The sequence below is a fragment of the Miscanthus floridulus genome, chromosome 12, assembly GCF_019320115.1.
Source record: "Miscanthus floridulus cultivar M001 chromosome 12, ASM1932011v1, whole genome shotgun sequence".
NCBI classification, from domain to species: domain Eukaryota; kingdom Viridiplantae; phylum Streptophyta; class Magnoliopsida; order Poales; family Poaceae; genus Miscanthus; species Miscanthus floridulus.
Window position 1 is genome coordinate 23,923,185 of NC_089591.1, and position 12,835 is coordinate 23,936,019.

A 12,835-nucleotide genomic window follows, 5' to 3' on the forward strand; every position below is an offset into this window, starting at 1 on the left:
TGCGAGAGACGTCGAGCAGCGCCGTGCCCCGCAAGGCTTGATCTTATGGGCTGGGCCACCCCTGGGGGCGCAGCCCATGTGGTTCACCGTGGGTATCCAGGGTCATACCCCCTACAGCTAGTCCCCGAGCATCTTGTACCTATTGTGCAACACCGTTTTGAGCTTGTTCGAGCAGGTATGAACAAAGCCGAGCAGTCAAACTCATGATCCGACCACCGTGATGAGTTGCCGAGCAGTTGTGAGCAGTTGCCGAGTAGCATGAACCGTCGGTGAGTAGCGCAACCCAAGTCTGGCTTGCCATAAGGGTGTAAGGAGCTCAAGTTCAGAATCGAAAATTTCTTCACAGTGGACTAAGTGTGCCCACTTAGAGTCCGATCACAAGAAAGGGAGATAGTCTTCTTAGCTTCAAGAGGTGCGGAGTCTTCCAGAATAAAGCAAACACATTCACCGCAAGGTGAAGTGTGCCCACTTAGTCCTCGAGCCTGACAGTAGATGACGTAGTCATGTGGTACCAGGGTCCAAAGTAGAAGAAAAGTAGAAGACCAGCCGAGCAGGCCGCCAGTCCCCGGGCGTAGCCCTGAAATGAGAAAGAGCACATTCACTGCAAGGTAAAGTGTGCCCACTTAGTCCCTAAGCCTGACAGTAGGTGACGTGGTCACATGGTGCTAGGGTCAAAAACAGCAGTCAACAGAAGAAGATCCCCAATGTGGTAAGGAACCGAGACGTAATGCTGACTCAGTCCCCGAGCCACAAGAGGAATTCTTGGAGAAAACAAATCACAGAGAAAATACTAGAGTAATGTATAGTAGTACTTACTAAGCCATAATGGTTGGCAGAGAAGTCGGCGAATATTCGGTGAACTGGAACAAATTGTAGAGATAAATGGGCGATACGGGCCGCGGTTGCACAAAAGCCTAGGTAACGGCCCACCTTGCTGTTGTGGAGAATTCTAAGAGACGCCAATCGTGGGAGTGGTTTCCCAAAAACCCACAAATGCGAAAGGGTGGGGAGAATGCTTTATAACTGCGCCACCGTACCCCGCACTCCCACCTTTGCCACTTTGCCATTTCATCTTCCTCCTCAACCCTCGTGCTTTTAGATTCGTAGCCGCACGCGCTTCCACCGTTAGCCCCAATCTAGATCTGAGAAATGGCGCCAAAGAGGGGAGCTATGAACCCAAAGAAGGCGAGCCCAAAGAAGGCGAGTACCAAAGCCAAGCATGATGAAGAGTGGGTGCCGTCACGCATGGGAGAGGCAGAGCTCAATAGATTGGTGGAGGCGGGCGTTCTTCCTGACCGCGTCACCATCGGATGGTGGCCAGCCCTCGGTGAGCCATTCCCAATGCCTCACACCGACGTAGCTGTAGTGTTTGAGGACTACTTTTTGCGTGGATTAGGTTTTCCTGTTCATTCGTTCTTGAGGGATTTGTTGGAGTTCTAGAGAGTCAGTCTGTGCAACCTCCACCCAAACACCATATTGCACATATCTATCTTCATCCATTTCTATGAGGCATATCTTGTAATCCTTCCCCACTTCAACCTCTTCCATCACCTATTCTGGCTGAAGAAGAAGGGCGGCGGTGGTACCAAGGTGGTCGGTGACGTATATCTTTAGCTGCGCGATGGAATGGTGGATGAGTACCTTACTGTGCCACTGAACACGTCGCTGAAGGTGTGGAACGTCAGGTGGTTCTACATGAAGTAGAGCCACCCCACCATTCGCTGCAACGCCGACCACATCCTAGAGAGCCAAAAAAGCTATTCGAAGAGGCCAAGCAGTACTGATAAGGAGCAGGTGAGGGAGCTCCTTGACTTAATAAAGGGCGTGAGAACCAATGGTGAACTAGTGGCAGTGAGCTTCATAGTGCGCCGTGTCCAGCCCTGCAAGGAGAGGGCCCATGTGGGCTTCGCCTTCAAGGGCGACATGGACAACACCTAGGAGAGGATGGAGATGCTGTCGAGGGATGATGTGCAAGAGCGAGCCATAGAGCTATTCACTCCATTTGCCTCGTTCAACATGTCAGGGATGACAAGGCCCTTTAACTGCAAGAATCCGCCTCCTCAAGTAAATACCTCAATTGTTTGTTCATGATATTTTTTATCTTTTGTCATTATCGAGCAGTGGACTGATTCACTTATGTGAAGATCCATTCGTAGGAAAGAGCGGTGTACTTCTTGGGCGTGCCGAGGGGTGATTGGCCGCAGGCAGTAGATGACCAGCCACCAACACAACGAGAGGAGGAAGCCATCAGCGTCTCATTAGAGTTTGGAGGCATAGACGCTGGTTGAACAGAGAGTCCTTCCCCGGTGTCGGAGAAAGTCCAGGGGAAGAGGGCAGTGGTAGACGAGCTGGCTCGGAAGAAGAGAAAGATGGTGGGTGCCGCTCCCCTCAGACGCTTTCTCCTAGCAGTGACCAGACCACTCGGATGTAGAGCGCCATGATGTCTAAGTGGTCGGATGATGACGAAGTGCCAGTGGCTCCTCCACCAAGTGGCTCCTGTCCTAGAGTCCTTGGGTGCTTGGCAGCCAGTGGAGGAGTCAACTGCCCCTACTGGCGGACTTGGTGGCGATAAACAATTGGTGCCGACGGTGTCCGAGTCGACAACGATGCCTGGGGCAATGGCAGAAGTCACCGGGTCATCAGGAGCGGAGGCCAGAGTCATCGACGCTGTGTCAGAAGCCGGAGCAGAGAAACCTATAGTGCCCGAGGAGTAGACGGCGCTCCCTGAGGGATCGACGGGCGTGGTCGGACATGCTGTCCAGCCATAGAGCCCCTAGTGGTGCCTCCAGCTGCGGTGGAGGAGGACAAGGTGGAAGAGATCGAACTTAAGGAATCTCGACCCCAAGCTGATCAAATCCTCCACAAACGTGGTGTTCTGAGCTCTGAGTTTGACTAACCACTTGGATATGCGTCCTATTGCATCCCGATTGTGTAGGACGTCGCCAAGTGGGAAGTTGGATACCACTGTTACCTTGTGTTCGCCAAAGTAGTGGCATAGTTTGCATGAAGTAATCAAGAGGGCATAGAGGAGCTTTTGCACATGTGGGTACTTGGCCTTGGATTCTGATAGCACCTCGCTAATAAAATAGACAGGTCGTTGTACCTTATATACGTGCTCTTCTTTAGCCTGCTCCACAACTATTCCGTGCTGACTACCATAGTAGTAGCTGCAATGTAGAGTAGGAGTGGTTCGTGCTTCTTGGGTGGAGTAAGTGTTGGAGAGGTGGACAGGTACTCTTTGAGCTTCCTAGAAGGCTTTGTCTACTTTAGCTGTCCACTTGTACTTGCCTGACTTTTTCAACAACTTGAAGGGCAAACCTTTCTCCCTGAGTCACGAGATGGAACGATTGAGGATAGCCATGCACCCTATCAGCCATGCACCCTATTGAGTGATTGCTTAAATTTGTTTCATGCTAGCGTCGATACCTCGATGGCTCATGAGGAAACCCAATAGTTGTCCAGAAGAAACTCTAAACACACACTTTGTTGGGTTAAGCTTCCACTTGTATTTACGAAGACTATCAAAGGTTTGCTTCAAGTCTAGTGATCAGAGTAGAAGGGTCCTCGGTCATGACAACGACATCATCCACATAGGCTTCTACATTATGACTGATTTGTTTGCTTAGGCATGCCTGGATAGCCCGCTGATAGGTTGCACCTGGCGTTTTTTAACCTGAAGGACATGGTCCTGTTATAGTAGGCACCAAACTGGAGTGATGAAGGATGTCTTGCTCTGATCTTCTTTTCAGAGGGCAATCTAATGGTAACCCAAGTAGCGATCAAGGAAGGATAAAAAGAGCTGACCCGACTATAGAGTCTATGATCTGATCAATGCGAGGCAAGCCAAAGGGATCCTTCGGGTAGTGTTTGTTGAGATCTGTGTAGTCAACGCACATGCAGCCACTCTTTTGAGTTCTTCTTCTATACGAGTACAGGATTGGCTAGCTAGTCAGGGTGAAGGATTTCCCTAATGAACCTAGCTGCCAATAGCTTGGTGATTTCCTTCTTGATTGCTACTTTCTTATCTGGTGAAAACCATCATAGACATTGCTTGACCCGCTTTGAGCTAGGGGTTTAAATCCAATTTGTGCTCAGCCAACTCTCTCAGAACACCTGGCATATTAGCCGGCTTCCATGCGAAGATATCCTTGTTTTCTCTGATAAAGTTGGTGAGCGTTAGTTTCTATTCTTTGGAGAGGTGGGCGGTGATGATAGCTATCTTAGAAGGATCACCAGTACCTAGATCAATCTTGATGGTATCCATCTTAGAGGGTGGTGCAATGATTCCTGCCTTCTTTTTTGGAATCTCCATGTCTTCTGGCTTAGTCTTCTATGCAATGTTGGCAATCTCCTGTGCTTCATAGGCTTGCGACGTTCTGGCTGCAATCTAGACGGCTTCCATGTCGTAGTCATATGAACACTTGAGGTCACCTCAGAAGGAGAGTACGCCATTGGGACCCAGCATCTTGAGCAAGAGGTATGGGTAATGTGGTACGACCATGAACTTGGCCAAGGCAGGTCGACCAAAGATAGCATGGTATGATGATTCGAAGTCAGCCACCTCGAACTTGATGAACTCCGTTCAGAAATTATTTGGGTTGCCAAACGTTATTGGGAGGGTGATCTGTCCGAGTGGCATGGCAACCTTGCCGGGTACTATCCTATAGAAAGGGACATCAGTGGGGGTGAGTAGGCTAGTAAAGTCTGGGCCTATCTTCTTTAGCGTATCTGCAAATATTATGTTTAATCCTGCACCACCATCGATCAGGACCTTCGGGACTGTCATGTTGGTTATTGTTGGACCCAAGATGAGTGGATAGTGGTCGGCATTAGTCACCCTAGTCCATTGATCTTTTCTGGAAAACTAGCTTGGGTACTCAGACCAATTAAGGTACTTTGGTGCTGAGGGCTCTCCTGCCATGATGTCCCGAAGAGCCAACTTCCCTGAGCGCTTGTTTGATGAAGTCGATAGCCCCGCAAAGATTACCACAATTTGGCCCTTAGACTGTTGAAAGCCAGGGTCAGGGTTGTCATCTCCATCTTTGTTGTTATCAGCTTTACCCTTGCCCTTGTTGCTTTTGTCGTAGAAACATAGTTCTTGGAGTTGTCTGCACCCGCCTGCCGTATGCTTGGCATTCTTGTGAAAAGAGCAGGGTAAATTCTTGAGGTCTTCGAACTTCTTGTTATTTTTTGTTAGACTTCTTGGACTTGTCCATAGAAGCAAGGGAGTTGTTGGGTCCTCTTTTTCTACCAAGCTGTCCACCCTGATTACTTCTAGGGTCGTAACCTTTGTCTAGTTGGCTGTGTGGGAATCATTCATGAGTATGCCCTTTAGATGCAATCATCTTCTATACTGTATGCTTAAATTCCTCGTGGTCTCTGGATTATCGTTGTAGAATTTTTCAAACTGCCACTTGTATTTGATCCCATTGGCAAAGTGATCTATCACCTCCCTGTCTGTGATATCATAGACTTAGGCTTGTAACTCAGCAAAGTGGCGATAATATTGCTGGAAGGTTTCATCTGGTTTCTGCTTACAAGCTCTAAGCTCGTTCTGAGTACTTGGGTGGGTGAGGACGCCACAAAAATTTTCACATAATTTGCGCTGGAGCTGTCCCCAAGTATCGATGGAGTTGGCTCATAGCTTATTGAACCAGGCGAGAGGCATGATGTTGAGTGCCATGGTAAAGTATAACACTTTGTATCATCATTGCCGCCTACCAACTCGATGGACTGAGAGTAGATGCGCAACCATTGGTTGGGTTCTGTCTTCCCATCGTACTTGGTATGGTTGGACAACATGAATTTGTAGGGAAGCCGAACAGAGAGTAGTCTATTAGAGAAACATGGGAACTTGTTCGATGAGATGCTGGCCTCCCTATACTCGGACTCACCTCTACCTTCCCTGTTACTGTACCGATGCCCGTGATAGACTGACTGTGTGGCACCCTAGTTCCTATTCTGGTTACCCTATGGCCCTAGATGGGAGTGGGCTGGTACTTGTTGTTCTCCTCGGATTACCCTATGGCCCCAGACGAGAGTGGACTGGTGCCCGCTTCTCTGGTCCTCGGGAAGGGTTAGCTTGGGATGTCATTTTTGCATCCTACATCTGAAGGGCTGTGGATTCTAGAATGACTTTGAGTTGTTGCTAATCTGGAGTAGGGTTTTCTATGGCCACCATCTCTTCTACCAGGGCATAGATGTTGGCGTAGGGCAGTAGTGAAGACCCTATGGCTAGCTACTTCCATGAACTTAGGCTCAAGGTTGCATGATGCAGAGGCTCTGATGGCATCATGGTCTTGGCGCTGTCATTTTGCTTCTTCATCCCATAGAGCTGTTCATATGCTACCTCTATAGCTAAGCGCCATCGTCCAATGTCTTGACAAGTTCACTGATACCGCTGCCACTCTTCCTTGTGGTGTTGGGCACAATTGGGCCGAGCCTGTCGAGCTCTATTCCTCCTTTCACTAGCCATCTTCTGCTCATCCATTTCTTCATTGGGTGGCGCAGTGTCTGGGGAGATGTTGGACAAGGCTTCCTCACCATCTTCGATATCTGGTGGGTTAGGCATAGGGATCTGGGGTGGTTGCCTAGCCATAAAGACTTCTCTAGAGTGCCTCTTGGCCGAGTGAGTTCTAGATTCTATAGTCGTCGTGATGTCCAAGATCTCTATAGAACCGTGATCATTGTTGTCTGCTAGAAGAGTTCTACCATCCTGATAAGGCAAGATTCCCACCATCCCAACTAGGCAAGATGGATCTATTAAAGAAGTGTCGGGTCGAGCACCTGGCCAATGGATGATGCCTCCTTTGGGTGTGATGGATAGAACCAAACCTCTCTAGGCACCCATAAGCGGGATCTCTTGCTTAGACTGCATGAGGTAGCTGATCGTATCTTGATAGATTGAAGCTAAATTCTTGAGTCCGAGTGGAAAACAAACTAGGTCTTCATGTTGGACTTCAGATGGGATCTCTAGCCTGAACAAAGGTGATGTGTTCGAGCGGGAGTCATGGTTGATGGTGATCTACTGAGTTCGAGTTGAATCAGAAATTGAGAGGTGCAAAAACTTCTCAGTGAGTTGATCTAGCGTGGCTGTTGAGACGTCTGGTGAGGCTTGAAGCACCGGGATCTCCATGAGACAACTTTGGAGCTTGCCATTGTCATCTACCTTGTAGATCTAGAAGTTGAAGATGAAGGTGACACCCATCGAGAAAATCATGTCGTCGAGGTCCGCTGAGCTCTCGATTACGAAGTAACCGAAAGCCCCTACCTGGCGCGCCAGTTGTCGGTGCTTGATGACCGACAACTCATCACAAGGGTACCCTAGGACGATGTTCGAAGGGCTTCGGCATATGTAGAACTTGACAGTAAACTCAAAGAGACGAACAATTTATATTGTTTTGGGCCCTCTTGTCGAGTAACAACCTTTATGTCTAGTCGTCTTGTAGCCTTTTGTGTTGGATTGATTGTATGATTGTTAGGGTTACATGGGGGTGCACCATATCTCTCTTTATATAGGGGAGAGGGTAAGGGCACGTATCTAGTCCTAGTTGGTTACAAGACAAGAGTCTTAGTCCTATTACAGAATCTAGCTTTTATAGTAAGCTAACTAAGTGGATCTAGAATAGCTTGAAGTCCATGCCACCTTGTCTCACGTCCTTCAACAAATCATGGGCCATCCTAGGGCCCATCCAAGTAGTACCCCATGGGGAACCCCTAGGACCTTGGTCCATCATAAGAGCTTCACTCCATGGGCTTAGGCCCTAGCTAGCTATCTATAGTTGTAGGGAGAGATGTGAGGGAGAGTTTGGGGGACGCGCCAGACTTGTCGATGTATCCCTGTCTTGTACCTCAACGAACACATGCGCTATACTTCGTCGAGTTCTCTATGTCCCGTATTGACTCTCTACCAAGGGCAATCTTTTACTTTGAGCAGTGCGAGAAGGAGTCTATAGGTGCAGCATGGGCCAGTTTTTAGCGTTAATACATATAGGCCCAAACATGTCTTTACCCGATAGCATATTGCTATGACCCTTTTGTTTGGGTATCAATACACATGCTGACCTATGCCTAGACATGACTGTCGGAGGTCATTTCACGTACAAACCTATGATGGAACAAGAAAAATTCCTTGAAAACTTCATAGATAGACATGCTTCTTCCGTCATAAGAACCAAACCCCTCCAGGAAAAAGTTATGTCGAGTATTAAGGAGTCCTCATTAGTCGAATCCAAACACATAGCATCCTTAGATTCAACTCATGAACCCTCATCCGAACCATGAACACTGAAGGAAAGATTAATTCATCCTTCGGAGTTCCCTACCGAACTCAGGGATTTTGGCAATACCTTGAAATATTTTGGGCATGAAAAGCTTACACAGTCCTTCTGTGGAAGTTAGCCCTAAAATAGAGCCATCAAAGGAATGGTTGTTGGAAGTAAACATTCTTCCAAAGCAATTCAGATTCTTTCACCTTCCATGACCATGCCTTGTTCATTAAGGGGAACAAACATAGAAGCCTTGCACAACCCCACAGTCGAGACTAGTATCATGTTAGATTTCCTAGCGCAAAACCTCTTGGGGAACATGCCACTAGTCCTGACAAATAAACTCTTCAACAGTCCATCAGGACTCCTCTTTGAATGTTGTGGGGTTGCCAAGGGCATGCCAATTAAAATTAATGAAACCGAGGTTCACCTAGACTTTCACATCTATGCCATCCTCAATTTTGATCTTCTTATAGGCCGCCCTTCCAAAAAGCTTTTTCAAGAACAATCTTACTATTGGAGCCTTAGTGAAGAGTTTGGGAAAACTGCTTCCGCCACTCACTTAGATATCCTAATGGCGGAGCATCATCCCAACAATGACCCATTCAAGGAGGTAAAGTTTGTAAACCCATTTGTTTTACCATCACCCTCGCTCAAACCCAAGCCATGTCCCTCTGGCAATCCAAATGTTGTTCTTGATGATGGTCAAAATTCAATGTTAATCTTACACGATAAATTCCTTAGGAACAAAAACTCTTGTGCCATGGACATGTTGCTTAGTACCCCGCACTCCTATGAGGAACACGGCCACCTATCACTCCTTGTTAACAAAATTTTTGGAAGGATAGTCGTGGATGCATATGTTTATCACAAATATTGCAAATGTCGTAGATACATTGTGGTATTAACCTTGCAGCTTGAACGATAATGCTAAATGCCTGGTGGTGAAGTTGGGAACTAAACCACATAGATAGCTACAAGATGAAGTTCCCAAGGCCAAGCTTATGATCATAAATAAAGCACTGCCAGGAGATACCCCAAATTATCATAAAAAACAACAAAAACTTTCTTATTAATAAAAGCAAGAACATGTTATCAAGTTAGTATGCACCTTCGGGTATTCTTGTGTGCTAACCCTTTTAGGTTAAGATCAAGAAGAACAGGGACATACAATGCCTGAAAAAATGGGAGCTACATGGACTACATGCCTTGATGATCTTTGGTGATGGAACACGCTAAAAATGGAGACCCCGATCCTACACACTTGACTTTCACACAAAAGTCGAAGTGTGGGAGAGGATGGTGAGAGTCCCAAGTTCCATACACACCAATGATCATCTTGCTTTAAAAAATAGAAATGATGATGTTAGCTCTACCTTGCCATAATATATATATATTTAAAAAATGATTATTAAAAAAAATTCACCAACTCCTTTAACTCATGTTTATCTCCATATGATTCTGCTCATACAAGTTCATGCTTCCGTTATTTATGTCATATGCTCTGCTTGGATGTATTCATATGGTACATCCATAGGTCCTTCTAAATTATGAATGTTGCTTAGGTTAAATAGCCTTCCTTAATCAAAATTTAACAAGGTCTTGAATTCTGGTTAATGAACTTTGAGTCATTATTTTCATAAATAATAGAAGTAATCGAACATGGAGATGAATCAAGGCTATGTTTATTTTGTAATCTTTACTTTAGCCTTGCTTGAGTTAAACTAAAAAATAATAATAGCCTTGCTTGAGTTAAACTAAAAAATAATAATAAGTTATGTGAACACTTTAAAAATAAATAAATAAAATAATAATAATTAAAATAACGAATAAAATAATTTAGGCTCCCTGGGTGTTTGAACCGGCAGAGCCCTTGTTTGTTTCCACCTTTGTTTCTTTTTGTTTCAATAAATAGGTACAAGAATAAATGTGGGGGAGATCTCTCAAGAACGACACGCTCACATTTGAGATCTCCCACCAACACGCTGCACAAACCCGAACGATCCATCATGCAAAAGGACAAAACAGATGGCTCTAGAGAGGATTCCCCATATCTCCTTTCTCTTCAAACGATGGTTTGTGCAACACTACCCTCAGCTCCCTCTAACTTTGAGTCTGAACAAACATAAATCTTGATCATTGAAGTTAAACTCAATTTATCCCTACTATCTCCTCCCGATGAATAATGCCCCTATGCACCACACTTCAAATTTTGAAAAGTGACATGTTCATAACATCTTTAAGATAGAAGCTTGCATAAAGTTTGTTCCATATACATACACTTGTGCTTGTGGGAAAATATTCTAATAGGCCAAGTTTTGAAAGTCGATGACTACGACGCGCCTAGTCGCGCCTAGTCACTAGGCTACGGCCCAGGCGCCTAGGACTAGGGGGGTAGTCACCCCTCAAGTTGACGGGAGCACCTAGGCGCCTAGGCGGCACCTCCGCATGACTCGGCAGTGCCCAGAAGCCCAAGGCGGCGCGGAATCGACTCGAGTCGGCCCTGGGTTTCCTAGCGCGCGCAAAATATTATGTGGCGGCCGGCGAGCTGCGCGCGCGGGAAAGGTTGGCGCTGGGGGGAAATTGCCGCGCGTGCGCGACAGATAAGGCCACATATGGGTACCGAAGCCGCGCGCGATGCTATTCCGCTACCAGGCGATGCTCCTCTCTGTCGAGAAGCAGCTTCCGCCGGTGCCAACGCTCCTCCCCGCCCGCCAGTCCGTTCCGACCTTGTCCTCCTCCACTCCTCCCCAGTCTCCACCCAGCTCGTCCTCCTCCCCGTATCGAAGCCATGAAGGGCCTCCCCGCCGCCCAGTACCCTCCCCGGTGGTCATCTCCCTCAGGCGGAGCCCTAGCCCCCAAGGCCGATGCCCGAAGCCAAAGGTATGTCTTCCCCTACTCTGCTCTGCTCCCTTGAACTACTCTGCCCTATTTCCCTGCTGCTCTCCTCTCCTCTGTTTCTGAAATCTAAAGTATGAATCTATGAATTGTTGTAGTACTGCATGTATATATCATTATATCTGATTGCTTGTTCTGAAATCTGATTGCATGTTCTGAAACTCAGATTGGTTGATTGCTACAGCCTACAGGTATACTGATTGCTTTGATTTCTAAAATCTGAAATCTGATTGCATATACTGATTGGCTGATTGCTTTGATTGCATGTGTATGTTTGTAATTTGTTGATTGTTGCATCAACTACAAGTGAGGAACATCACTTCTGTTATTCTGTATCAACTACAAGTAAGGACTAAGGACCTAAGGTATGTCTTTCTAAATTATTCATGATTTCTGCTATATAATTATATATATATTATGCTATATATATTATATATTATACTAAATTGGCAAAACACCTAGCAAAATGTCTAGCATCGCCTAGGCTAGCCTAGGCTAGACTAGTCGCTAGGCTAGGGGTCATTGCCTAGATTTCGCCTAGCGCCAAGAAAAACTTGGCTAATAGGACAATCATTTTGACTAAGTTGCTGTGAAGTGTGATATAGTTCTAACTTAAAAATCCTACCATTTCTATTCAAAGCACTTGGAGAATTTGTTTGATAAAAATGATATAAAACCATAGCGTCACATACTCTGCAATTGCTAAGCAATTTCTACCAAAGCCAAATATGACATCTTGCAAGTTTCAAGCCTTCCACATATGCTGCTTGTTATTGTGTTTAGTTTGGTCAAGTCTTGTTGACCCTTGTTGAGAGATTTATCATGCTTCCAAGATCAAGATCACATACACCCACATACACATGCTACTCTTACACTAGAAGTACACACAAACATGCTTTCATTTAGATCCACCAAAAAATCTGCTCCCACACTAGGAGTAGACAAAAATATGTTTGTTAAGCAAATGCTCCATGTTCTAAAAAGATAATGATCTCTCTAAATATATGGATTATAAGAGACATGGGCTAGCTTAAAAAATATGGACACATGAAGGTCCAAGTACAAAAAAATGATGTGCACATGAAGGCTCATGTATTGAAAAAAAGAAGGAAAGACATCCATGTTTCAAAATAATAAGTTATAGAGAGAGAGATCATATCTACAAAAGGAGTATAGTTCTAGTTTACCTTTTTCCACACACATGCACATCTTGATCTAAGAGTATGGCACTTCTCTCCTTGGATCCTCGATTTGACTTTACAACATATGCAATACAAGTAGGCTATATTGTTTATCCCTAACTAAAGCCCCACATAAACCTTTTAGAGATAGGAGAAAAAAAGAAGGAAAAACATTACTATGCCTTGGTAACGATGATTTGAGAGTGCCATTTGAGGAGTATAAAGTGGACTATCTTTTTCTTAAGAAAAACTCCCAAAAACTCCAAGTTGCTAAGATGAGAATTTGGGAAGATGACTTTGTTTCAAGAACTATTCCAATTTTGAACCACCCAAGGAAACATGTTAGCTAACGCCACATATCCCACTTTTATAAAGCATGTGTTTGAACAAGTTTCATGTATAGCCATATATCTTAGAATGTTATGCCCATGATTACTTTTATTCCTAAGCTTTGCTCAAGGACGAGCAAAAGGCTAAGTGTGGGGGAGC